Source organism: Sturnira hondurensis, unplaced genomic scaffold (genome assembly GCF_014824575.4).
Source record: "Sturnira hondurensis isolate 20B ecotype Veracruz unplaced genomic scaffold, ASM1482457v3 Scaffold0006413, whole genome shotgun sequence".
Classification (NCBI taxonomy): Eukaryota; Metazoa; Chordata; class Mammalia; order Chiroptera; family Phyllostomidae; genus Sturnira; species Sturnira hondurensis.
Window position 1 is genome coordinate 56354221 of NW_028079044.1, and position 25058 is coordinate 56379278.

At 56.9% G+C, this 25058-nt stretch overlaps 1 protein-coding gene across 3 annotated transcripts in view; it reads left to right on the forward strand.

Annotated features, from left to right (window-relative positions):
* RNF144A (ring finger protein 144A) overlaps positions 1-25058 on the forward strand; it is a 69553-nt gene that overhangs the window by 5009 nt on the left and 39486 nt on the right. The window contains exon 1 of one of the 3 annotated variants that reach the window (XM_037048674.1): positions 13587-13754. The exons of 1 other annotated variant lie outside the window; for it this stretch is intronic. The gene's annotated coding sequence lies outside the window, so the exon portion shown is untranslated. Of the gene's footprint in view, positions 1-13586; positions 13755-13959; positions 14126-25058 lie in introns of those variants that run through there. One more of the 3 variants, XM_037048672.1, reaches the window with a different exon arrangement.

A 25058-nucleotide genomic window follows, 5' to 3' on the forward strand; every position in this document is an offset into this window, starting at 1 on the left:
GCTACTCTGTCGGGCTCACTGGTCTGGGCTTCCTGGCCACTCCTGGGGGCCAGAGACAAAAGCCAGGCTGCAGGGGTCAGGAGCCCATCCTTGAGAGGGCTGGGCCGGACAGACCCCTCCCAGTGTGGTGCTGGCCAGGTGGCAGTTGAATAGACGGTCTTTACCTTAAGGCCGGGGTCCAGACAGGTGTGCACGTGGCCGAAATGCCCTTGGCGCCAGGCACACCGGAATCTCCCACAGACTGTGTGGCTTCGGGGCAGTGAGGATGGAGAGACACAGCCCCGTCCCGGGCGTTTCTGTGTCCCTTTGCCCCCACACAGCGCCAGATGTGAAAGCCCACCCCTGAAGTGCTGGATCACCTGCTCTGAGCTGAACTCGTTAGGCGTCTTTTCCCTTCAAAGACACCCACATCCAGAAACAATCTCAGCCGTTCATTCTTTCTCTTGTCCATTTATCCATTCACCCCGCCAAACCTTTCTGGTGTTGGGCGCTTTCAAAGTCAGGCGCAGGAATGCACGGTGAGGGCAAGGGCGAGGAGAGGGGCGGGGGCTGGCGGGCGCTTTCCGGAACTGGGCGAGGCACGGCCTTCTGGAAGCATCAGGGCAGCTGTTAATCTCTCTAAGTTTCAGGACCCTGTGAATTCCTGTTCCACTCCAGTGAAAACAACCCGTTGGGACACAGAGGAGTCCCTTTGCATCCAGCAGTAGCACGTCACGTCCGTGTCTCCTGTTTGTGAAATAGCTCCACACTTCAGGGGCGGACTCTTCTGTCTGGTGGGTAAATATTGGCACGGCCGCTCCCTACGCCAGGTGCCGGGCCGTGCCAGGCGCAGCCTGTTCTCCACTGAACATGCTCTTCCCGCCGCGAGGGGCCGAGGGGAGCCGCCTGTGTCTGTTCGTACTTTAATCACTCCCGGGATTTTTTCCCCTTTGGCCCGAAGCCTTGATTCCTTGGCAGTGACCTTGTTTCCCCTCCATCCCTGGCCACGGGCAGCGAGTACAGCCTGCTCCAGGAGGGGCGGTGCTGCCCAAGGGGCTGCTCATCGGAGGCCTTGGCTGCGCCCTGCTGGCCTCGTAGATAAGGCCGGTCTCTCAAGGACCGTGTTTATCTGGGGCAGGCAGGACCCTTCCTGGTGCAGCAGGAGGCAAGTGCCAGTGGGCGGGGAGGCAGAGGGGCTCCCCAGGGAGCGGTGCTGTGAATGAGGAGGATCGCACCCACGGAGCTCCCAAGATCCGGGCGGAGCGCAGAGTGTGAACCATCTCAGCAGGGACTTGCGTCCTGGTCACGCGCCGAGAGATTCCAGTCGGGCCACATCGGCTGGAATAAAACATACTACGAACATCGATTTTCCTTGCTTGGTTGTAATTTTTTTGTAAATGTGGACTCTCGACAATTTAAAAATGATCTGTCAGCTGGCATAGTCCTTGGACGGGTGATCGGGAGGGACCTGGAGACATGTCTTTCTTCCTCTGGCCCCTTCTGGGGGGCCGGGGCCCCAGAGCGACCAGCGGCCCTGGCCCCTGTGGTGGCAGGTGCCGGCCTGGTCCCTGCGCTGTTCCCAGTCCCCAGGCAGCGCCCACTCACTGTCTTGAGTGAGCTGCGTTGTGGAAGCTTGCCATTCGTGCCCGTTTGGGTGAGCGGGCACCCCCTCTGTTACCTCTGTTGTTTAGACCCAGCTGTGACGTGACTCAGCTCAATGCCGTGTCAGCTCGGATGCAAAAGTCCTTGGGCTTTTTTTTTTTATGTGTAAAATGAGGGCCTTAGGGGAGAGGAATTCACACTTTCCCCTACAAGACTGCTTGATGAAGTTTACCTGGACTTTCAGCGCACACCGGTCAGATGTCCCTCGCTCTCCTCATTTCCCGAGTCCACCTGTCTCTCCGCTCTCGCTGCGCTTGTCTCTAGACATTGCCATTTCCCCACCTGCCATCCGGGTCACACAGAGCAGGCGCCCACCGAAGACTGGCTGAGAGAGGCCTCTCTCCCACTGGCTACTGTGCCTTGTGAATTCTGCCCCCTGCTCCGGCCCTGTCTCCATGTCTCAATGTCGGGTCCCGAAATGTGCTGTCTTCCAGCTGCCCTGTCCCGCACCCAAAGAGTACCTTCTCTACTGCCTCTGTCAGCCCGTGATCAATCCAGAGCCAGCAGGAATCCTCCACTCGGGTGCGGTGAGGACGGAAACTTTGGTGGGTGCAGACAGCTCAGAGCCGCTGCGGCAGGGTGGGGCGCCCTGCACGCCCCGGGGGCAGCCCTGGGGCCAGGCTCCTGTTCCGCTTGAGGCAGCCTTTGCACGCACGAGAGGCCCCCAATTAGCAAGGGCTGCTGGGCTCTGCGTCTCCATTTGCGCCCGGTTCGCCGCCGGGAGCCCTTCTCCGTAGGGGTCTACCTTCTCGGGGCCCACGCCGCCAGCTCCTTTCTGGCAGCCGCCCCCGCGCTCCCCAGCCGCCCAGTATTTTCTGCTGCATTGTGGACGCACGTGGCTTTCCTGGCCAGTGTCCTTCTCTGGCCTGTGCCCCATGGCTGGCTGCATTGCCTGTGGTCAGCTGATGCCCCCCATGGCTCTGGGTGGCCCCGGGTAGCCCCTGCCCTCAGGTCACCTGCCCTTTCTCCTTCCTGGCCTCAGCTCAGCTTGCCTTTTCTGAAGGCCGACCTGGTTCATCCCAGGGCTTTTCCGGCCACTTCCCAGGACCCCCGTGGGGTCCCTTCAGGCCTCATTGCGCCCCAGAGCTGCTCTGGCGTGTTGTACGCGACGTCGGCTGAGTCTGTACCCCTTTCCTCCCTGGACTCGGCAGGCGCGGTGCCCGAGGCCTGAAGCTCCGCTCCTTTGAGTGTGTCCACATCCTGGAAACACACGCGAGCTCCGAAACATCCTCACGTTGACACAGTGTAAGTGTCCTGCACACGGCTGGGTCTTGAGGCCCAGCTACATAAATGACATTTCAGCTGCAGTGTAAGTTAAAGGGCGAGCTTTGGGGTTTGGTGTGATGCCAGCGAGGCCCGGGGCACATGACACACTCAGCGTCGGGGCTGCCCTCCACGGGCCTGCCTTGCCACCAACAGTCCCCGACCACAGTGACGAGACGCAGACGCGGACACTTCCTCATCACGCTGTCCTGGGTGACCGTGTGGCCGGCAGGGAGAGGGGTGTCCTCCTCGTGTTTGAATTCCCAGCTTCAGTGCAGCGAACTTTTAACTGAAGTCTGTGTTTTTTTTAGAGAATGAAGGACCTTGGGTTTGGAAGGATCACTGTATAACTAAGAGTAATGTTTAACCACTGTGTTGTTCACCCGAAACTACTAAAATAGTTCATGTCAACTGTAACTGAAAAATTAAAAAAAGAAATTTAAAGAGAAGACTGTTTTCTAAAGAGAACAATGACAACACAAGATCCTGTCTGAAAAACCGCCCTTTGGGCTTTTAAAACCACTGACTTCAAGGTCTCAGCCGGCTACCGATGCCAGTGATGCCAGTGACCACCCGGAAGCCGCAGGCGTCGTGGGTGCGGTTTTACTCTGTTCCCGGGGCTGTCCCTGCTGCGGACTCTCCCTGCACGTCACCTGGCCCGATCCGTGCGTCTGGACGTCGGTCTGCTGACGCTGTGCATGCCGTGCAGCGAAAATAAACACCGTGGGGCGTCAGGTAAAAATCTTCTTGGTAAACTCGGAATGATTACTTTATAATTTTCTTCTAAGTCAAATGAGCTACACGGAACGTCTGCAAGCCTGATGAAGTGCGCCCCGCCACAGAGCCGGAAGCATTTATGTATAAATCTCTTCGGCTCAGCAGAAGGAACGAATTTCCAGGCCTGAGCTGGGGGCCGGACCGCTTGGGGGGGAGGCGTCTTCATCAGCAACCGCGTGACCCCCCCCTTCGGACAGGCGCCCTGGGGAGTCCAGCTCAGGGAAATGTTAGTAGATGTGAAGGAAAAGAGATACTTTATGCACAAATGCTTCTTTGAAAGAAATAGCCTCACATGGAAAACATCTGAGTGTGGTTAATCGTCTCTAATTAGGTAAGATTCCTGGAGGCTGCGGACGTGGGAATACAATGTATCACCGAGTGAAACGACCCTGAGAGGGACGTGTGGGTGGAAGAGAGATGCACAGACGTGGGGAGTGTGCCGAGGAGAGAGGGATCGTGGCACAGAAGGATTGTGACTTTTCTGCTACACTCGACTTTTTACCGTGGGTACATTTCGGTTTGTAGTGAAGTCAGTGATGTTGGGTGAAGAGTTCACGCTGTAAGTGCTGCCCCGACACTCACTGTTTCAGCATTTCACAAACCACCAATATGACTCCCGACCCGTCGGTGGGCCTCCCGCCTCCAGCGGGCACTTTGCGGCGGCGGCGGCTGCTGGGGGAGATGAGTGACACGTGGAGAGAAAGCCCTCTGGTGAGTCATTGACAAGCAACCCAGAGCAGTACACACACCCAAAGGGGTGCTTTCGGGCTTATTTTATGCCCCGTCCCTGCGAATGTGAGCAGTGACAGTTAATTTCAGATGGGGATGGAGTGGCCCTGCGGTGTCCTGCTCGCCTCGTCCTCGGCCTGGTGGTGGTGGTCACAGTCTGAGCAGGACACCTTGGGACTTCAGGGCCAGGGGCCTCCAGTCCTGCTCCAGACTGCACACACCTGAGACTGCCTGCTGCCGTAGCCTCGGCCTCGGCCTCGGCCTCTGCCAGAGCTCCCGTTTGACACATCTGAGAAGTTGGAACAGTGCTGGTGATTCTTCTCTCTTCGGGGCGCCTTTGAGGGTTAAATGCACTAAAATATTAAGAAATACACTTTGAAGGAATAAGAAAATTTAAACCAAAAAAGCGGGAGCCTGTCCAGAAGCCAGAGTCACAAGTAGCCCTTTCGATTTCCACGGGGAGGGAGGCCACCGGCGAGACGGGGGTGGGGGGAGTGGCCAGGGCCCCGGGAATTTGGGCACTGAATTCGGGCCCTGTCTAACGCACTCAGATCCCGCCTGGAATTCATTTCCCGGTCGGGTAAAATACTGCACTTTTGTGTCACAAGAACGGAAAGTATTAGTCCCAGGGAGGCCGTTACTCCTGTCTCAGTTAAAGACGGGGACGGCCTGAACGAAATGATGGAGTGTGTCCACCTGCCCGTGGTTTTCTTCTCTTCGTGGCCGTGCCTGAGACTTTCAGGGAAAATGCCAGGGGACCACAGCATTGCTGGCACCCACGGCAGATGCCCGGCTGTGGGCTGAGCGGAGCAGTGCACTCGTTTCTTGCGGGTCCACACCCTGTCCACCCTGTGTACCCGTCTCAACCCGTAACGGTTTAGCCCAGTGAGACGGTTTTCAATTTTATCAGTCGTTCAAAGAAACCAGGTCTTCGTTGTTTTTCTCTGTGGTTTTCCTGTTTATGATGTTACCGATTTCTGTTCCGGTTTTCATTATGTCTTTTCTTCTGCCTGCTTTGGGCTTTAATCGCGCTTACTCTCGTTTCCTGAAGAGGAAGCCCAGAGTATTGGGTCTTAGGTTTCTTCTTCTCTAATATAAGCAATGCATTCGGCGCTGTAACTTTCCCATGAAGCTCTGCTTCTGCTGTCTTCCACTCGTTTGGATAAGTTGTCGTTTTCCATTTCCACTCAGTTCACAGTGTTTCTTAGACTCTCCTGAGACTTCTGCTTTGGCCCATGTGCTCAGGAATGTGCTGTTGACCCTCCAACAATGCGGGGGCTTTCCAGCTGTCACTGACTTCCAGTTCAGTCCCATTGTGACGTGAATGTTTGCTGTGTGTGGTTTCTGACGTGTCTGATCGTCTGTTAGGGTTTTTGTATTGTGGCCCCACATGTTCCCCGTGAGCTAGAGGAATGTGCTGGCTACTGCAGCTGGGAGGAATGTTCTGGGCGTCCAGTAAACCAAGTGGACGGTTCGGTTGGGGTCTGCTCTGTCCTCCCTGGCTTTCTGCCGGCTGGATCGGCCTCTTACTGAGAGGGCAGTGAAGCCCATGGTTACCACAGTCGATCCGCCTGCTTCTCCTCTCGGGTCTATCGGTGTTTGCGCTGTGCCCGTGGAGCTCTGTGGTGAGGCGCATGCGTGTGTAGTGTCGTTAGGTGTCCTCGGGGGAAGAACTGGTCCCTTGGTCGCTCGGCGGCGGTGGCCCTCCTCATCCCCGAGGGTGCTCCCGGCTCTGCAGTCCGCTTGGGCCGCAGTGACCCCGGCTTTGGGTTGGCCTTAGCCTGTGCTGCCTGCCCCCCCACCTCTGCTGGTAACCAAATTCTTTCTATTTAAAGTGTGTTTCTTCGGACAGCATTTCGTTGCATCTTGCTTTTCTGTTCACTCTGGAAGTCTGTTTGCACTGGTGGATTCGGGCCCTTCACGTCTGAAGTGGTTGTTGTCTCAGTCGGGTGAGTGTCCGCCGGGCTCCCTAACGGTGGTCCGCCCCTTCCATCTTTTGTGTGTGTGTGTCCCTCCCCCTCGTTTGCTGACTCCGTTGGTTCTGAATGTTTTACGTAATTTTGTTCTGTCTTTCCTATTGGCATTCGGTCATACTTTTTAAAAACATTTTTATGGTTTAGCGGTTGCTCTGGAGTTTGCAATATGTATGTTTTTTAAGGAAAACAAAGTTCGCTCTCAAATACTGTGCCGTGGGAGAGATGGCCGTGGGGTCTTGTACCGGGTCCTTCCTGCTCCTCCTGTCCCCTCCCCGATGGCGTTGCTGCCGTGTTTTCCTGTGTCCCAATCCTCTGACACATTGCTCTTTTTATCGCTTTAAATGATTTTCCTTTAGCTCGATTAAGAATAAGAAAAGTAAGATGTTTCATTTTACCTTCATGTTTTCTTTCCCCTCCTGTGTTGAGGTTGATTGGCGTTTCTGACGTAGAATTTTCCTTCTTTCTGGCCCCTTTGTCTCCCAAGGCAGAATGAGCAGCGACAGATTCCCTCCGCCGTGCCCGTCTGGGACATGTCTGTTTCTCCTTCGCTCGCGGAGGGTGATTTTCCCGCAAACAGAGTTCTAGCTTCACGGCGTTTTCCTTTCAACACATGAAACATTACACTCTGCCCTTTTCTGGCTTGCCTGGTTTCCGAAGGGAAGTCAGATCTGATTCTTGTTCTTATTTCTCGGTAAGCACATTGCTCACCCCTCACCCTCAGCGTCTGTCCGAATTTCCACTCTGATTTTTGCAGTGGGCTGCGATGGGCCTGGATGGACGTGTCTGGTGCGTGTCCTGCTCAGTCCTCTGCGAGCTTCCTGGAGCTGTGGTGTGGTGTCCTCACTGCCTTCCGGAGATTCTTGGCCGTTCTTGCTTCCATTCCTTTTCTGCTCTGTTCCCTTTCCTTCCGGTTTTCCAGTCATGCGTAGGTGCGCATTTTGGAATGACCCGACAGTTCTTGGATATTCCTTTTTTAAATTCTGGAGGTTTTTTTCCTATTTTGTATTTCGTTTGGGAATGTTCTGTCACCTGTCCTCAGGCCCACCGTCTGTCTTTTCCCCTGGTCGTGCTCAGCGTGCCGACCAGCCCAGCCCAGGCGTTCCTCCTAATTCACCGTGTTTCTATCCTAGCGTTTCCTGGGGCCATGTTTCAGACCCCCTCGGTCTGCGCACAGAACCCACTGGCTGTTGCGTCCTGCCCGCCTTTTCCACGGGAGCCCTTCCTGCGTCAGTCATGGTGGTTTTGCGTTTCCTGGTCTGGTCATTTCCAATGTCGGCGTCACATCGGACTCCGGTCTGGCCTGCTCCTTGGGGTCTGTGGACGCCACTGAGCCTGATGTGCCTGGCGGTGGGGACTGCGGTCCGGGCTGTCAGGGCGAGGTGTGAGGTGCCCCAGCTGCCTGCCGGGCTGGGCCTAGAGGCCCCACCTTCTCCAGGGCCTTTCCCCCACCCGCCTGCTGTCTCTGGGCCTCCCCAGAGGTCTCCTAGGAGGGGCGTGAAGAATGGGCCTTTCTTCTGTGGACCGTTCCGGGTGTATTTTGGTTGGTGGCTCTTCCCTGCTCGGAGCCCCGCGTGGGATTTTTCTTGGTGCGTCACTGTGAGACCTTGGTGGCGTTCCTGGAGGCCATACCCACCAAAGAGTGGGGCCCTTTCAAGACTGTGGCCCCTAGAAGTCTCTTGCTCACTCAAAACTGGTTCACGCCCAGCCTCCAGCCTTCTTGGGAAAACCTTTTGGCTGGAGTTCCTATCAGTCAGGGCCCCGGGGCGTCTCCTGCAGGGGAGGGCAGCTGGGGTGGGGCTCTCCACCTGCCTCTGCAGATCTGCCCCAGGTGGTTTGCCCCGGGGTTTCGGTTCCCAGGTTGTCAGTTTATCAGGCCTTTCTGGTGAGGTGGCGGCTGACCACTTCCTGCCCCTCCCTCCTTGTGAGATCCTCAGTGTGCTGCTACCTGGCTTCTGTGTGCAGCCGTGAGCCCGTGGAGGCCCCGGCGTGCTCGTGGGTGGGGCGGGGCCCGGGCTGTCGGAACCGCTGTGGGGGGCTGGGCGGTTTTGTGGGCCTGGAGCCTCCCCCTCACAAGGGAAAGGCAGTGAGCCCTCCCTCCCCTCTGGCTTTGGTTCAAACGTTCTGTTTCTTCTGAATCACTCAGCACACTCCGAGTGTTCACATATTTCTGTTGGCCGACCACCCTTTGCCCCACTGAGGAGAAACACTCACCTGGATGGGCTTAGCTGGCATGGACGGTTCTCATCTTTCCGACGTCCATGGGACGTGACATCGATTGACAGTGGTTAGGCATTCAAGTGTTTTATAAGTGTAATGAGTGACTTGGATGGAACCCTTCTAGGGAGCATTTTATGTAAATTTTAACTTTGAAGGAGTAAATACAAGAGAGGCCAACACAAAAGGTCACCCACTGTACTGTTACAGGACGTAGGACACACCCAGATTAGGAAAACCCGAGGGACAGAGAGCAGTTTGCAGTGGCAGGACCTGGGCGGAGGGGCCTGGGTCGTCACCGCCTCGGGGCCATAACAGGTTGTATTTTGGGGTGACGGGAATGTTTGGGGATTAGATAAGAGGTGCTGATCGCGCAGCATTTGAATGGACTAGATGACACAGAATTAACTTGAAAGTGGTTCATGTTGTGTGTTGTGAATTTCACCTGAATAAAAAACAGATATTAAGAAGTAAAACGTCTCGCAGCACAAAACCTCTGCTTCGCGAGGCCACCTTTCTCCTGCCCAGGCCTCGGGTCTCCCAAATGGGAGGCAGGTGTCTGCCTCCGGCTTCCACCTGCAGGCCCCCCCCTCCCCTTTTAGCTGGAAACCACAGCATCCTGCTTTATTCCCACTTAACAGGAAGGTGTTCCTGTCCCCACATAGAATCTACCTTATTCTTTTCACAACTACGTCGTTAAAGGAGGTGTTTTCTCAGTTCTTTCAAGTTAGAGGGTGGAGGGTGTGTTTTCTCCCACCACCCTAAATAGCCTCTTTTTTTCCTGGGCCGATGCCTCTGCTGTAAGAAGCTTCTCATTTTGTGCCTAGTGGACCAGTCCGTTGGGGGAGTCCGTTGGCTCTTTGTGAGCAGGTGGAATCAACCAAGTGCCTGTTATCACAACGAGAGAATTAAAAAAAAAGACCCCCCCCAATTAATTGAGAATCGACAAGCCAGTGTGTTTGTTCCTTAGCTGTCATTTCAGCTCCATTCTTGAAGGATGTAATTTTCTTCCCCCAGAAAAGACAAACGTGACCTGACTGACTGCAGGACGTTTCAGGGGGGCACTGTGGCCCTGGCTCCCAGTGTGCACCCCGCCCGTGTCCGACCCCCTCCGACAGAGCCCCTGTGTGGAGGACAGCGCCCTTAGCTCCCTCTTGCAGAGGGTGGGTCAGGAATGGGAGGTGAGGGGGGCTCTCTCTTCCAGAGCAGGTTCTGTGCCGGTGACTAGTTGGCCTGAGTCTAAATGTCCGTTTATCACGGAAGAGAGAGGGAGAGAAGTAGGAGCGGGAGAAGGAGCTCACAGGGTGAGTCGCTGGGTGGGTGTCCAGCAGGCCCCGCGCCAAGGGTTCGCTGCGAGGTGCCGGGCAGTGGGGCCTTGCAGCGGGGTCTTAATGAGGTTTGCGCAGTGCTGCACTTCCGTGGTCTTTCGTGAGGCCGAAGGAAACATGATCGTTTTCCTCAGTGCGTATCATCTCGTGGGTCATAGACTGTATTGAAGATCTGTAGCTCTAAAAATCTTGAGTTGTAAGTGCCGCCGGGTAAGAAAGTCCGTCCCATAAGGAGTCGAGTGAAACACACCCTTCCCTTTAGTTGCAAGTGACTTTCAGCAGGTGCGTTCCTTTTCTTCCGTGTCCCTCTAAAAAAGTCAGGTGTGTGCGGGTGCCACCGAAATTTGATTCGCCAACTGGATTTAGATAAATAATTTTCTACTGTGTGTTATTGTTATTTTGCGGCTCCTCATTTACCACGGTCAAGCACCCTGAGTTTTCAATCAGCAACACTGGATTCGTGACCATTGCTGACCCGGTCGGTGGCACATGGCGTCTCTGGTTTTCCCTCCGTTCCTTTTCATCACGTGTGAGACCCAGCGTCCTTTCGAACGTTTATGTGTCGGTGCACCTGCCGTTGGGGACAGCGATGAGTGGTTTCTTCCAGGCCTGTTGTGCACCAGCTTGGCTTCGTCAGGTTTTTACTTCATACTTGGAGGTAGCATCCCTGTTCCTATCAAGCAGCGAATCAATTAAATTATATTCACACGGATTTGAAGTTAGGCAAGGAGCACACTCTTACCAAACAAGAAGCCCAACCTTATACTTAGGCTTCAAGTGACAGACTGCGGTGCCTGGTGTTCCTCATCTCTCGGTGGAGAAGGTGTGGGTGTGTGACGGTTCCCGCGCTGCCTCACCCCCGAGAGCAGGACCACGTCTTACCGTCCCTGAGATTCCCAGCAGCGGTGGGTGTGTTAAAGCCAGAGTCAGTAACACCTTCGCCGTCCTGCGTGGTGTCCCCGCTGGTGGTTGGCGGGCCAGGGCAGGCTGGTAAGCAGCTGGATGTCTACTCCAGGTGTTTCTGCTCAGGCCTAGTTGGTGCCAGGCAATAGGAGCAGCAGAAGGGTGGGGGGGGGAACGTCTGGGAAGCACCCACGGCAGCTTCGTAAGCGGAGCACTGCCCAGGGCATCATCGGATTCGTGGACGTGGACCCGGGGCTGGGCGGCCACAGCTCACGGCCAACACACGATGGGGAAGCCAGCTGCTCCTCCGTCTGTGGCACTGAGTGGCTCTGGAAAGGGGGGGATGGGGACTGTGCACCCCGCCAGCAGCCTGAAGAAAGCTACCCAGTCTCAATGCACGGTCTCTGGGCAGAGAGCTCTGCGTGCAGCCTCTCTGTGTAAATCTTTTTATAACACAGCTAAAAAAGACTCCCATGGCCAGTGTGCCAGCCGAACAGGGAGCCGTCTTTCCTGCTGAGGACTGGGATTCTATTTACGGCCCTTCCCTGGGAAAAAAGGCAGAAACTTGGAGTGAAACACATTGTATCGTATTTTCCTTTGTTTGAAGGGCCTGCCTTTATTGTCCAGTAAAGGCAGAGAGCAGAGTGGCACCAATAGGGACCACATTCTCTCTCTGGAGTCACTCCCTGCAGGACCCAGGTGATGTCGGGGTAGGTCGGGGCTCTCAGCCTGGACCCTGAAGCCTTCAGAACTCAGCAGCCTGCTGGTGAGCATCGCGAGAAACTTTACTTTCTCAGGCTGCTGGTGGGCGAGCTCGTTTTGGCGAGAAAGCAGTGAGGGAGGGAAGTGCCAGGAGGTATGGACGCACCCCACGGGGGGCTGCTCCCTCCGCTCAGGCCGGAACCCTGGCTGCCAGCTCTCGTCTGTCTGCCCTGGTGGGAGGCGACGAGAAAGACAGAGTCGATTTTGGTCTTTCCTCCCTGGCCAGAGTCCTACAAATAAGCAAAGTTCAGGTGCTGCAAGGGCATTTCTGACGAGCAGAAGCTGTCCCGAAGGAAAGAGGGAGTTGGCAAATTCTGAACTTATCCTGACTCACTCTCTTCTTATTTTTAAGAAATGAAACCCAGCAGGGGTGGATAGAGTTCCTGGCTGCGCCAGGCGCCCTTCTAACACAGAACACCTGGTGAACACGCAGGCACAAGCCCCTGCTCCCACGGGGATTCCGGGTTAGTGAGGTGTGAGCGGAGGGTGGGGGAGGGGACAGGCACGGAGAGACAGGCCGTGTGCGGCCGACCGCATGAAGCGGCCTGTTGTGTGTTTTGTCGTCACAAGGCGTAAATGTTGCGCAGAAAAGAAAAAAGTAGACCAAGTTTGGAGGGCTGGGGCAGGTTGCAGTTTTAAATGGAGTGGTCAGGGGGGCTCATTATAAAAGGTGGCATTTGGCCCTGACCGGACAGCTCAGCCGGTTAGAGCATTGTCCCCATGCACCAAGGTTGCGGGTTTGACCCCGGACAGGGCACATACAAGAATTAACCAAAAAATGCCCCAGTAAGTGGAACAGCACCTCTGCGCCTGCCTCTCTGCCTCTTCCTCTCTCTCCAATCAATACATAAAAATAAAATATATTAAAATAAAAGGTGGCATTTGAACATGGAGTTGAGGAGTTGTGGGACGTGGCTACCGAGTGTCGGGAGCAAGAGTGTTGCTGTCGGAAGGTCAGGTGGGTGCAGCGGCCCCGCCTCCACGCACACACCAGTGTGCTGGCGGGACACCAGGAGGCAGCCGGCTGGATGAGACCAGAGTTGGGGTGCAGTACCCAGAGGCAGCAGGAGCCCGGCGTTCCCCAGGGTTGGAATTCGGGTTTGCGATGGGAAGTCGACTCAGGGTCCCACATGGAGGAGGGACAGGGTTTGCATTCCATCTCCATAGGCGCATTCCGAGCTCCGAGTTGGGGAGAGAGCCCAGGGTGGTGGAGGAAGGTGGGTGGGAAGCCTGCTCGGCCACTGGAGAGCCCGTGGGGGTGGGTCGGGCAGCAGGGGAGGCGGCCGGCCCCCTGGTGGCAGGGAAAGTAATGGGCAGGGGTCACGTTCTGGGCGCGCTCTGAAGATCGAGTTTTTGGTGGTTCTGGTGGAACAGGAGGGTGTGGTGTGGAAAGAAACGAAAAGTCTGCAGAGATGTCAAGGATTTTAGGTTAAGTCGTCACCAGCTGGGCTGGGGAGCCTTCAGGTGGAGGAGGCTTAGGTGCAAAAAGGGATGAGAAGGTCAGGGTTGAACACGCCGAGGCTGAGATTCGAGACACGCAGGTGGAGGTGCCGAGTGGGCAGGGATCTCCAGACGTGCGCCCGGAAGGCCTCCCCCCAAGCTGGATGTGCGGTGGAGTCATCGGCCTACGGTCGATGTATAAAGGAGTATGATTCAGTGACATCCAGCGAGAGGGAGTTGTGAGGTTCGGGCCCTGGGGTGTCCCAGCTGCAGGAGGTCAAGAGGTAGAATCAGCAAAAAAGACCAGGGGGCCAGGCATGGCCCGAGCAGTGGGGAGAACCCAGGGCGAGTAAGGGCCGGTGCTCAGCCCGTCATCCTGACGGGCTGGGTGAGATGGGGCTGGAGAACTGGGTCTTGGGTCAGGGCCCTGCAGGTCCTGGGCGGCTTGGGCAAACGGGGTAAAATGCCACGTGGGTCCGCGGCTGTGGCAACAAGCCCAGGTGGTGTGGGTTTGGGCGGAGGGTGGAAGAGAGGGATCGCAGATGCCGGCGGTTGACACTTCCTCTGAGAAGCGTCCCCGCAGAGGGTGTGGGGTCAGCAGCGAGCAAGAGCACAGGACCTGGGCTTCTCTGGAAGCCTTAGGGGCACGGCTGCCTGCTGACGGGAACGAGCGCGGTGTGGCTGGGTTGCTTAGATCCATTCTCCAGTCGGAGAGGGAGAGGTGCGTCTGTGCGTGGGTAGAGTTCTGTGTGATGGATGGGTGTAGGTGGTTCCAGGTGGGGAGAGACGGTGACATGTCTGTGGGCGGCCAGCTGTGGCACCAGGAGGAGCCTCTGTGGTCTTCTTCCCATTGCTTCTGGGTCCCTCGTGACCTAGGAAACCAAGCCCCAGACACTGGTGGGGAAGCCATCGCCGGGGCAGGGGGTGGGACCGAAAGTTTGGGAGGACAGGGAAGGTGTGAGAAGTCCTCTAGAAGGAGGGAGGTGAAGAGGGGTCGGAGCCTTGTGGACACTGGAGGCCACAGCTTGCAAGCCTGTGATCAGCGTGAGCCTGTTTCTCCGGGCAGCACGGCGGGCCAGTTGGAGGCACGTGGTAGGTAGGTCAAGAGCTGAATTTTGTTGAGCCAAGCAGAGGGGCACAGGGGAGGCTGGTCTGAGGTGACAGTGTGTGCAGGGGAGAGATGACACTGGGCACATGGAGACTGAGGGAGTGACGTGAGGAGGCCATCAGGGGTAATGAGGCAAGGGGGCCAAGTGACGGGTGGGTCATCGGAGCAGGAGAGTGGGGGGAGCTGTCCTGTTAGGGACCCTGCAGGAGGAGGCTGGGGACACCGAGGAGCTGGGCTGAGGCTGGATGTGGACCTGGCAATGGGGGGCCCTTGGGAACCTAAACTCCAAGGCCCCCCACTCCAGCTCATTGCCCCAGTTTGCTCCTCGCCGCCTGAGCTTTGAAAGGGCCTGTGTAAGAGTTCTCCTCGGACCCTGACCCTACACCAGTGTTAACACGTGGCTGCTCTAGACCTGACATCTCTCTGCTGAGGCAGGCAGGCTGCCACCCTGTCCTGGCTGCAGTGGGGACGTGTGAACTTGACTTTGGAAGCTGCTCCTCCCTCTCTTCACATACCTCGGACACTAAGTGCTTTAGAACCTGCACTTGAACGCTTTAGGGTTAGTGCATTTTTCTCCACGGTGCATTCACTGCTCCAAAGAGACGCTGAGTCTCCTGGGCGGGGTGGGGGGTGCACTGACGCTCAGGGACAGGCCGCTGCAGGCACGCGGAGCCCTGTGTTCCTGCCCTGCCTGCCGCAGCCCCGAGATCCGTCTCTAGCAAATTCCTGCAACTGTGCAGTGCGTCCTCGTTACAAAGTCTCCAGTTGAACAGGCTGACGCAGCAGAACCATCCCAGCGCAGCACAGACACTTTGACTGTTCAGGACTTACAAAGAGAAACAGTCTTCCTGGATGTAAACCCCCCAAGCACACTTATTTCTACTACAGACAGAGCTACATCTGGGAGTTGGTTTTGTTCCTTTTTTTGTTTGTTTTGTTTTGTTTTGCTTTGTTGTTCTCCAGTGGAGAATGTCATGGGTAAAAAAAGTAATCTTTGGTGAAGAAATGTGAATTCGGCCGTGGCCCTGAGCCAGCCTCCAGGAGGGCCGCTGCCGGACAGCTGCGGCTCCGTGTTTGGCCGACGAAGCTTCCGGCAGAGGCCGTTGGAAACCCTGCCCGGAATGGACAGGGCCTGTGCCCTGCCGCAGCTGCCGACTCCAGACTGGCCGAGGCGGGGAAACCAGGAACATTTGTAGACATGAGAACCTCCAGGCTGCTGTCCTGAGACGCACGGCTGGGGGTCCTGTCGGAATAAACCATGGCACCCACATCGTCCACGGCGACCTCGGCTTTGGCTTCTCTGTCTTTTTTGTTGTTCCTGTTTCGTTTGGTGGGTGACCTCGGTCATCTCCCCAAGTGGCTGACCTGGGCTTCGCTGTCTAGGTCTTGGTGTTTCCATGCCCCTCATTCGCACGGTGGGGATGACGGCAGGTCAGAGACGAGAGGGTCCCTGTCCCCTAGGGCAGGGTGGCCTTCCCAGACAGGCCCGGCAGCAGACCATCACCGAGCATCTTGTCACCTGCGAGGCCCTGGGCTGGAGGCAGAAAAGAGGAAACGGGGCGGGTGTCTGCTTTGATGTTTTGCTCTAACGTTCACAAGCGGAAGCTGCGGGCACAGGACGGGGCAGAACTGAGGTGACGAGGGAAACGGGTGCTAGGGGTGAGCGAACCCCCGGCCCCAGGGCCCTGAGGAGTCTGCGGGGGAGGGGAGAGGAGAGAGGAGACAGAATCCTCTGAGCCTCCGGGCGGGACCCTCGGAGTTTGCAGCTGGAATCTGCCCGGTGGCCCGTGGACAAGCACTGACGCTTGTCAAGGGGAGACAGGGTCGCACGGACGCGGTGCAGAAGGAGTCAGAGCCGCTTCCCGGCCAGCGTCCCCACCCCGTCCGCCTTGTGGCCGACGGCAGGACGTCCTTCCCCGTGAAGGCCGGGCAGTGACCCGCTCTGTGTGCGTCACAGGTGCTTTGTTCACTCTCCTGTCCGCCGGCACTTGGTTGTTTCCGCACCTGGGCCACGGAGGGCGTCGCTGCCGTGAACGGAGGCGGGGTGGCGGACGTCCCTCAAGGTGCTCATTTGTCTCCTCTGGGCACATACCCAGAAGCAGGACCACTGGAGTGGGGGGTAGAGCTCTTTTTCACGTTCTGAGGGGCCTGCACACCCTTCCCCACGGTGGCCGGACCGGCCTGCACTCCCACCCACGGCGCACGGGGGCCCCTTCTCTGCACACCCCCGCCAGCGCTCCCTGTCGCTGGTCTTTTGCATGACGGCCATCGAGACTGGTGTGAGGCGACGTCTCATTGTGGTTCTGAGTTGCGTTTCCCTGGTGATTAGTGATGTGGAGCACCCTCTCGTGCACCTGTTGGCTGTCTGTAGGTCCTCCTTTGAAAAATGTCTGTTTGACTCCTTTGTCCATGTTTTAATTGGGGCTCAGAGAGCCGATAAGAGACACTGTGGGGTCCCTAGTGGGGCCAGATCGGCGCGGACATTCAGAAGACGGTTGGGGACGCGGCTTTGTCACTTCCTGCCCCGTGAGTGTGAGGACGTCACCGCACGCTCAGAGCATGGATTTCTTCGTCGTAGTTGATGGGGACGACAGTGATGCTCCCCTGGGGGAGCGACTTCTCGTGAGTCCCCCCGAGTGCCACGCACGAAAGTGAATAATGGCTTAGTCATGATGTGATCTTCTTGGGGAGGAGGAGTGGGCTGTGGGCAGTTTCTCCAAGGAGAAAAAGGCCTCGAGCGCCTTCCTCCAAAGCTTTTTATTGGGTTCTAATACACAGGAATGCAGGGCGGCAAGGATCAAACAGTAGATAACATTTCAAAGGTATCTGAGGGCTTCAGAGTCTGAGTCAGTGCCTGTCAGGAAGAGAGTTGCAGAAACTTTGGGAGACATACTCATTTCCTCTTGGACCCTTATCATATGAGAGAAAGCGCTCTTAGCAGAGCAGATTCCACAGGTTTATCAGCAAGTCTTTGTGATGCCAGATTTTTCCCCAGGACACGCTATAGCAAGGCAAGGAGCTGCACCCCTCCCCACCAGGTATTCAGGCTTAAGGGGGTTAGAGTGAGGAAGCGCTTCTCCCAGGGAACATGGGGGGACTCGGGCTATCTCAAAGTGGGGGGTGAGAGTCCATTGCTTTTTGTTGCACACCCCCCCCAGTCCTTCCATGAAGGCCTCCCAAGTGATTGAGTCTGGCTTAGGTTGCCCCCGCTGTGAGGGGTCTTACCCGTCATTGACTTCCAACCCAGCTTTGGGGGCAGGGAGAGGAACTGAGGCAGCGTTTGCTACCAGGGACGGGCTTTGTCTCCTGTGGCTGGCACTCCAAGGTCGTCCCTCGCCCTCAGCCACAAGGGGTAGAGATACAATCCCTAAAACCAGGCAGAGCGGTCCACAACGCTCCCTTACCTTCCTGGAAGGAAGTCGCTTGGGAGGGTCAGGTGTGCCTGAAGGAAGGGCAAGGTTTTTTTCCCCAGGATGCAACAGCATTTGGCTACCAGTCACTCACCTACGAGTTACTGGTTAGGGATGCGAAGCAGATGGCGTGATCAGCTGCAGGCCCCGATGGGAGCAAAGGGAGGGGAGGGAGTCGGGTGGGGGGGGGCGGCGCCCCTGCCGAACCTGGGAACCCAGAAGACGAAGCCAGGTGACGGTAAAACGGTAAGCAGCTGTAAGCAGCGCACAGCTGGGGGGCCTGGCGTTGCCATGGTCGTGCATGTTTGCCCGCTGAGGAGGGATATCCCGATTACGGGGGGAGGATCTGGCTAAGGGATGTGTTCCGTCGCAGCATGAGAGGAAGGCACAGCCTTAGAGGAGTTTGATTGTAATCTTGGGCTCCTGAAGCTGCCGTTCAGACGTCTGGGGGCGATGGAACAGCCCGTGGTCGCTGCGGACTCGGATAGCTGGCTTTTGTGTGCCGCCCGGGGTTTGCAGGCAGACGAGGGAGTGCGCCGTGCACCGTGACCGTGACTGTGGTTCTTCCCGTCCTCCAGCTGGGGACACCGAGACGGAAAGCCCCTTGTTCAGAGCCCCACAACTGGCAGCGGCTGGAGGTGCCACGCACGCAGGCTGGCCGCTCCCAGACCTCCTGTGCACTTTCTGCCTGGTCGGGGGTCTTGGAGGGGTGGCTAGGGGGTGACTCTCGGCACCAGGACGTCAGGGAGGACAAGGAGATCTTGAGGATGTCTGGTTCGGAACAGAGGTTGTTTAGGATTGCAGGACAGCTCCGGAGTCCCGACAGGCTGGTGGGCAGTGGGAATGGGATGGGCTTGTCTCCGGATGTTGGGGTTTCGGAAGAGCCCCTTTACGGGGTGTTGGCTGACGCGTTACGGATTTCTACAGGCGTCTTCAGTCACAGTGGTAACTGCCCAGCTACGGAGGGGCCGTGTGTATGTGTTCACGTGTGACAGATTACCCATGGAGTGTAGGAACATCACTGTAACGTCTGTTGATGGGCGTAACCAGTGCGAGGCCAGGATTGCCGCCAGTGGGCCACGGGGCTTCTGTGAACTTGGTGATTTTGTTCTGGATCCTCTTTGTCCCCGTTCAAGGTCAAGGGCGTGGTGCCCTCTGAAGGGAACGCCAGAGCATGTAACCTTATCACTGGCAACCCCAGGAAGAAAGTCACTCACATACAGTGTGGAGCTTGGGGAAATCAGAATGAAGAACATCCGGAAGACTTCTCTACTGAACGAGTAAGAGAACCGAACGTGAGGATTAATAAAAAACAGGACGTTTTGTGTAAAAACTCTGCCAAAGTGGGGGAAACATTCCATTTCGTCACGTTTGAAGAGGGGGCGAGGCAGGGGAAAGTGTTTCATGGTGCTCCCTTTTGTTTTGGGGGGATCAGAAAGCTCCCAGTGGAACTGAAGATAAATCGAAAGCACACGGTCCAGGGAAGCTTCGTGTTCTGCGGGACGGGACGCGGAGGGTGTCCCTTACACTGAGAGGAGCAGGTGTGTGTGGAGGGGGCGCAGCCTGACGCTGATGACGCAGCTCCCCACCAAGTCCCTCGCTGCCCCTCCTGCTGGGCCTTTGCCCCTCTGTAGAAACTTTAGTTTGTTCGTCACACAGCAACGGCAACTGCAAAAACAACCACAAACCAGTGGTGGATTCGCTCGGATGGTATTAAATCTGCATATCATTTAGAAAGAGTGGCCTTTTTTGATGTTGAGTCCCCTGTAGCCATAACATTGTATCACCATCCAGGTATTTGTCTTCACAAATGTTTTGGGGTAAACTCCTGTACTTTTCCCTGATCGGTCTTACCTGCTGTGTGCTCCTGGGCACCTTGGTTTTGAGATGCCTTTGCTGGAGCCCACATGTGTCCGTGACATTAGCATCTCGCGCTCGCGTCCGGCCGCGTTACTCACCCTTTGTCGAGTGTTTGTAGCCGGGGTGGATCCCCCTGTGCGTAACCACTCAGTCGTGAACGCGGCGTTGTTTTTTCAGTTCTCATGCAACGTTGACTGGAGCCATAGGATGTGCCCTGCTCTGTCCCCACTTTCTCGAGGAATGTTCTAGTTGAAGGGAGGATGGTGTTTGCTGTCGCTTGTTCCCAAATGCTCCTCATGAGGTTAAGAAAGTTCCCTTACGTTCTGCGTTGCTGATCGCATTTTGCATTATTAATCATAAGCGCACGCCGAGTTTCATCGGAGGCTGTTCTGTCCTTAGTCTGACCAGGTGGCTTCTCCCACCCGCGTCACGCCCTGCATGTGGCTGAGTCCAGTGCTGAGCGCTCTCGCGCTCCAAGCATCAGTCTCGCTTGGTCACCCTTATGCCTGTTTTCTCCCCAGTGCACATCTGACCAACATCTGGGTTCTATTTGCTTTTACTTTGTTTTACATTTTTGTTTCTTTGCTCATGAGTGAGGTTGGCCTGTATTTTTCCCTTAACTGCCTTTGTCTGATTTAGAGTGAGGGTTTCTGTTCCTACTTTTATTTTTTCCCATCCCTGGCAAGATTTTGTGTATGACTTGCATTATCTGACCTTGAAATTTTGGGCTTACTCAGCTGAAAACAAGGCCTAGTCATTTCCTTGTGGGAAGATTTCTTTTATGCAGTTTTTTCAAGGCCTGCAAAATTATTTGAACTCCTGTTTCCTTTGGAGTCAATTTTCTTAAATTACTGATTTTCCTAGGTGTATATTCATTGCCTCCTATATTACAATTTAAGGTTAGCTTAGAATTATTCAGTTTTAAATTTCTGTTATCTGTTTCAGTATGGATAGTTTATTGGAGTCATACTTCTTTTTTCTTCCTTGACCAGAACGTGTTTGTTTCATTATTATTTCCATAAACAAATACTTTGGATTTTATTGACTGACTGAGGCACTCACCTGCCAGGTGTGCCGGTTGTTTTGTTTGTTCTGGTTCGGCACCTTACCTGGGCTTTAGTTGCTGTTTAGAGTCTCCTTCACCATCTGGCGAGCAAGAGGCCTCTCTCGCCCTTGAACTGGTTCAGCCCTGGCCGCTGGGAATACACAGTGGTCTCCTGGGTCCCCAGCCCCTGTCCATGTCTGGAGCATCTCTGAGCGGGGGCCCCTCTTGCCTGACGGAAGGTTCTTGGGCCTCCTGTGCCGATGGCCCACGGAGTGGGCACGGCAAGGGCTCGTGCAAAGGGCTGGCCGGCCGACTCGGGCTGGCTGAGCGTGAGCGGCAGGGCTCCTCCGCACGTCGCACGAACACAGGGGGAGCACACGGCGGTGTGAAACTCAGTTACTGTCAACGTGGCCTTGTAGCCTTTTTTATTCCGTAACTTCATTAGGGCTCCATTTGTGTCAACATTTGGAAAGACAGTCACACCAGCCCCTCCCACCCCTTGCCAAAAAAAAAAAAGAGGTCAATTGTGTATTTTTTTAAGGAGACTTTTGTCCCGTTTTTTATCAGTGACTGGAATTTGAGGACACGTGAGGGTTTCATTATCAAGTGTGCGTGTCAGGTGTCCGTGGCTCTGGGCCAGACCTGACTGGGGCAGGGTCAGAGTCCCTTTCCTCCGGGCGTCCGGCTACGAGGCCAGAGCGATGTGTTGACATGGAACTACAGGCCTTTGGCTCGAAGGAAGTCACAGAACACATGTGATGCGGCCCTTCCCACAGTGACGCCGGGTGCCAGTGGGGCCGGGTCCTCTCCTCGAAGCAGCCTGTGGAAGCCCTCGCCTTAGAAACAGACAGAACAGACACCCAGCCGAGGCTCAGCCCAGGCCATGGTCAGGGAGCCCGAGGCCCACCCCACCCCAAGGGGCCCCCGGTTCAGTGGGACCCATAGAACCCTCCAAACGTCCTCTGCATGGGACCCCGCATTTCAGCGGAGGAGCAATGGGACACCCCGAGGGCCCCCGGCCCTGCCGTGGGCGGGCCGGCATTCAGCTCCTCACAGCCCTGTCCGGGCCCCGACTGCTTCTCTGCTCCTGGCACCGTCGCTACTGGAGTTCAGAAGGGAATCAGGTAGCAAGCGGCTAGCACGTCCCCACCTAAAATAATTCTCCTTCGGTCCAGATCACGTCCAGACGTGTGGCTTGGGGGGCCCGACTTGCCATGTCTCCTGAGGCCCAGCCCGGGTCTGCTGCTGGCGTCCTCCGCGGCCTCAGGCGGGGGAAAAGCCTGTTGCATGTCCGGTACCAGGGACGTCGTGACACTCATTTCAGCCTCTGTCGTTTGCGTCAGGCCCTTCGCTGGTCCCTCCCAAGAGGATCCAGTCTTTCGAGCAGACAGACTCCAGGCTCCCTCCTCCCTGTGTGCTGTGAATTTAAATTTCCGAAGCTCCTTCCCCGCCCCCTTCTCCAACCGCACTGGGAGCAGGAAGCCTGTTTGCGGCTATAATCAGCACACTGACTCGGAGTGGGTGTGGAATCCACAGGCTCACGCCACGTGAAGGAGCTCTAAAAATACCGCGTGGCCGTGGGCCCCCGGCACCTGTGACATGGAGGGGACCCCTCTGAACCGTCTTAAGGCTTATGGGGTGCTCCAAAAAGCTCCGGCGACATGGTATGGGTCTGATTCACAGAGGAGTCTGCCGGACCCCGAGGAGTCTTGGCTGCCGGCAGGCCTCTTCCTTCCTTGCGTCTGTCCTTTGTGTGAAGGCCGACCACTTCCGGGCACCTCCTTGAGCCCGGTGCCCGCCTGCATGGTCCTCTGGGCCCCGTCGTCCCACACGGGACGGGTGCCAGAAGTAGTTGTGAGGCGGCCGTGCTGGAGACTCAGGGTGTTTCCCGCTGAAGGGGCCGCCGGTCCCTGCCCGGTGCCCGGCCCCTTGGCGTGTCCTGTGTGTGTCCTTTCCTCCACCCCATGACCACCCTGTGGGAGGTGGAGTGGCTGTCCTGGACCCCAGTTTAGAGATGAGGGTCGTGAGGGTCCCCGGGGGCTTTGGAACTGTCCAGGAGCTCAAGCATTTCACTTGCAGCTGGGCCTTAGATGGAAATCTTTCCGTGTCACTGCCCACTGGAGGGGGGGCGCTCAGAAACCCAGCACCGGGGGCAGGGCTCAGCCTCGGCACCACCCTCTGGGGGCTGGGCAGTTCATGGTCCCCGCTTCATCTGTTATCCCGCAACCTTTCACTGCACACACACACATGACAACGTGTACACGCATGACAGAATGTGTGCACACACATGATGGAAGCCAGGCCACTGCACATTCTCACCCATCGCACAGAGCTCTAACACGATTACTGTAGAGCATCATTCTGGAACGACCAGCAAGGGGCCACTCCTTGTTCTAGACCCCCTCACTGGCTCCCAGGGCCTCAAGGGCCAAGTTCAGACTCTCCCCGCAGCAGCTCCTGGCCGAGCCTCATCCACTCTTGGGCCCAGCAGACTGTTGGCTGGAGTCCAGGGCTGGCATCTCAGAGGTCATTCCCTGCCTCGGCCAAGTGCCTGTAGCAGGCCTGTCCTCAGAGCCGTCTGGTGGGCTGCCCCTTCTGCAGCCTTCTGCCCCCGTCCTGGCCACTGTTGGAGCCGAGTCTCTCCACACGGCTGGTGCGAGCTCACCGCCGGAGGCTCAGAGAGAGCGTGGGGTCAGCGCGCACCATCTGAGTGTTTGCTGGGCCAATGGCCTGTCCTGCAAACATTCCCTTTTTAGACAATGCCCCCGCTCTGTGGGCGCCCGGATGTCATCTGCAGGACAGAGCTCAGTGCAGGGCTTCCCCAGAGGGAGCCCAGTCTCCCTGCTGCTCCCCTTGGCCTTGCTGGTCCTGGGCTCCCCCTGAGCAGAGGGAGCTGTGGGGCCTGCGGGGGGCGTGGCCATGTCCCTGCACCATCTGGGGTCTGTCTGGGGAGCTGCATGGTCTCGGAGGCAAAGCAGTCCTCAGCAGTGTCTATGGGGCGGAATTACACTGTCACTTCCCTGCTCAGAATCTCGGGTCTCTGGTTCTGGGCCTCTCCTGAGGTCCCCAGCACACCCAGGGACACGTACTGAAAGCCAGCTCTGCAGATGCTGTCATTTTGAGTAGATGTCCTTATTCCCTCCCCCACCCCCACACCCCCTACATTCTACTTTTGAACGACCTATCCCCTGGGGGTAGGGGTACTAGGGGTAAGGAGGTGCTGGGGGTCCCTCTGAGCCCCACCCTTCACCCCATCCCAGCTTGCCCGATTTTAGGGACCCAACACGGGGGTGTCAGCTTTTCCCCAGAGGCTGTAGTGGAGGCCGCCCGGTCTCGACCGTGCCCGCTGGGCACTGACAGACGGTGATTGGGGGCAGGGTGAGGTCCCTGCAGCATATGGGTCACCGGAGGGCTTGGGTCTGTGACCCTGCAGGGTGACAGATGGACACATGGCAGCCATGGTGGCCACGCCCAGGATGCTGGAACTCAGTCGCCATCCACCTTGCCCTGCGATCCCATTGCCTGGCTGTCCGCTCGGCCCTGCTGCCCCAGGAGGAAGGCTGGCGAAGGGTCCAGAAAGTCAAAAGGGATGACTCGAAGACAGACCCTGCTCACTCCCTCACTGCTGTGACAGACAGACAGACAGACAGACAGAGAGGGCAGGCCTTCTGCACTTTCCTTCCACCCCTGAGCTGTAGCCCGGCTGAGGGGAAAGGAGGGCTGTGTTGCAGCAGAGCAGCCTGGGAGGAGGGAGTCCCACCGCAGACCTGTCAGTGCGTACCTGAAGAGACCACCAGGGTGGGGGTCCCCAATGAAGCAGCTGGTGGGGTGCCAGATTCCCCCCGGGGATTTCCAAAAGTCAGGCTGTGATGGGAATCCTCAGCCCATTCGCGGTCACTCGCCTCTCTCCTGAGTCATGGTGGTAAATTCCAGGGACTTTGATGTGGCTTTTTTGTGCTGAGCCAAAGCTTTGGTGTCCACCATTCTGGGGATGTCCATGTGACCGTAACTGATTTCCCAGAGGGCCCCGGGCTGGCCACTCCTTCCTGTTAGGTCCTGGTGTGCAGGACTCTGGGCAGGAGGGTGCCGGGGGGTGGTGGTGCCATGTGTTGCTCACCCACGTGTGAGCTGCGTGTGCTGCGTGTGCAGAATGTGGAGATGCACACATGTGCTGTTTGTCCCCGCCGCTGGTCTTAGCCACCAGGGTGGTGGCGTTACCGAAGCCCACTCACAGCGGCAGGTGCCAGTCCCAGGGTGTCGGACACAGATGTGCGGGGGCCTGAGCAACGTGTAGGTCACGGGTTTGCAAACAGCTTCTGTTTGGACAGAACTTTTTGCCCTGAAATCAGATATCTCACGTGACCTGAGCTGGGGCCGAGGACTCGATGCCCCTTGCCCCACCCCAAGGCCCCATGGCCTTCCCTGTCCTGCGCCAGCTGGGGGCTCGTGAGGCCGGTCACCTTCCCCACCTGGCCTCCCAGGGGGAGGTCTGGGCGTTGCCAGGAGTTGGAAGAGGTGAAAAGGGGGTGGGATGGAGAAAGGGGGGTCAGCACGGGACGTTTGCAGGATTGTTCAGCGGCTAGTTACGAAGACAGCACCGCT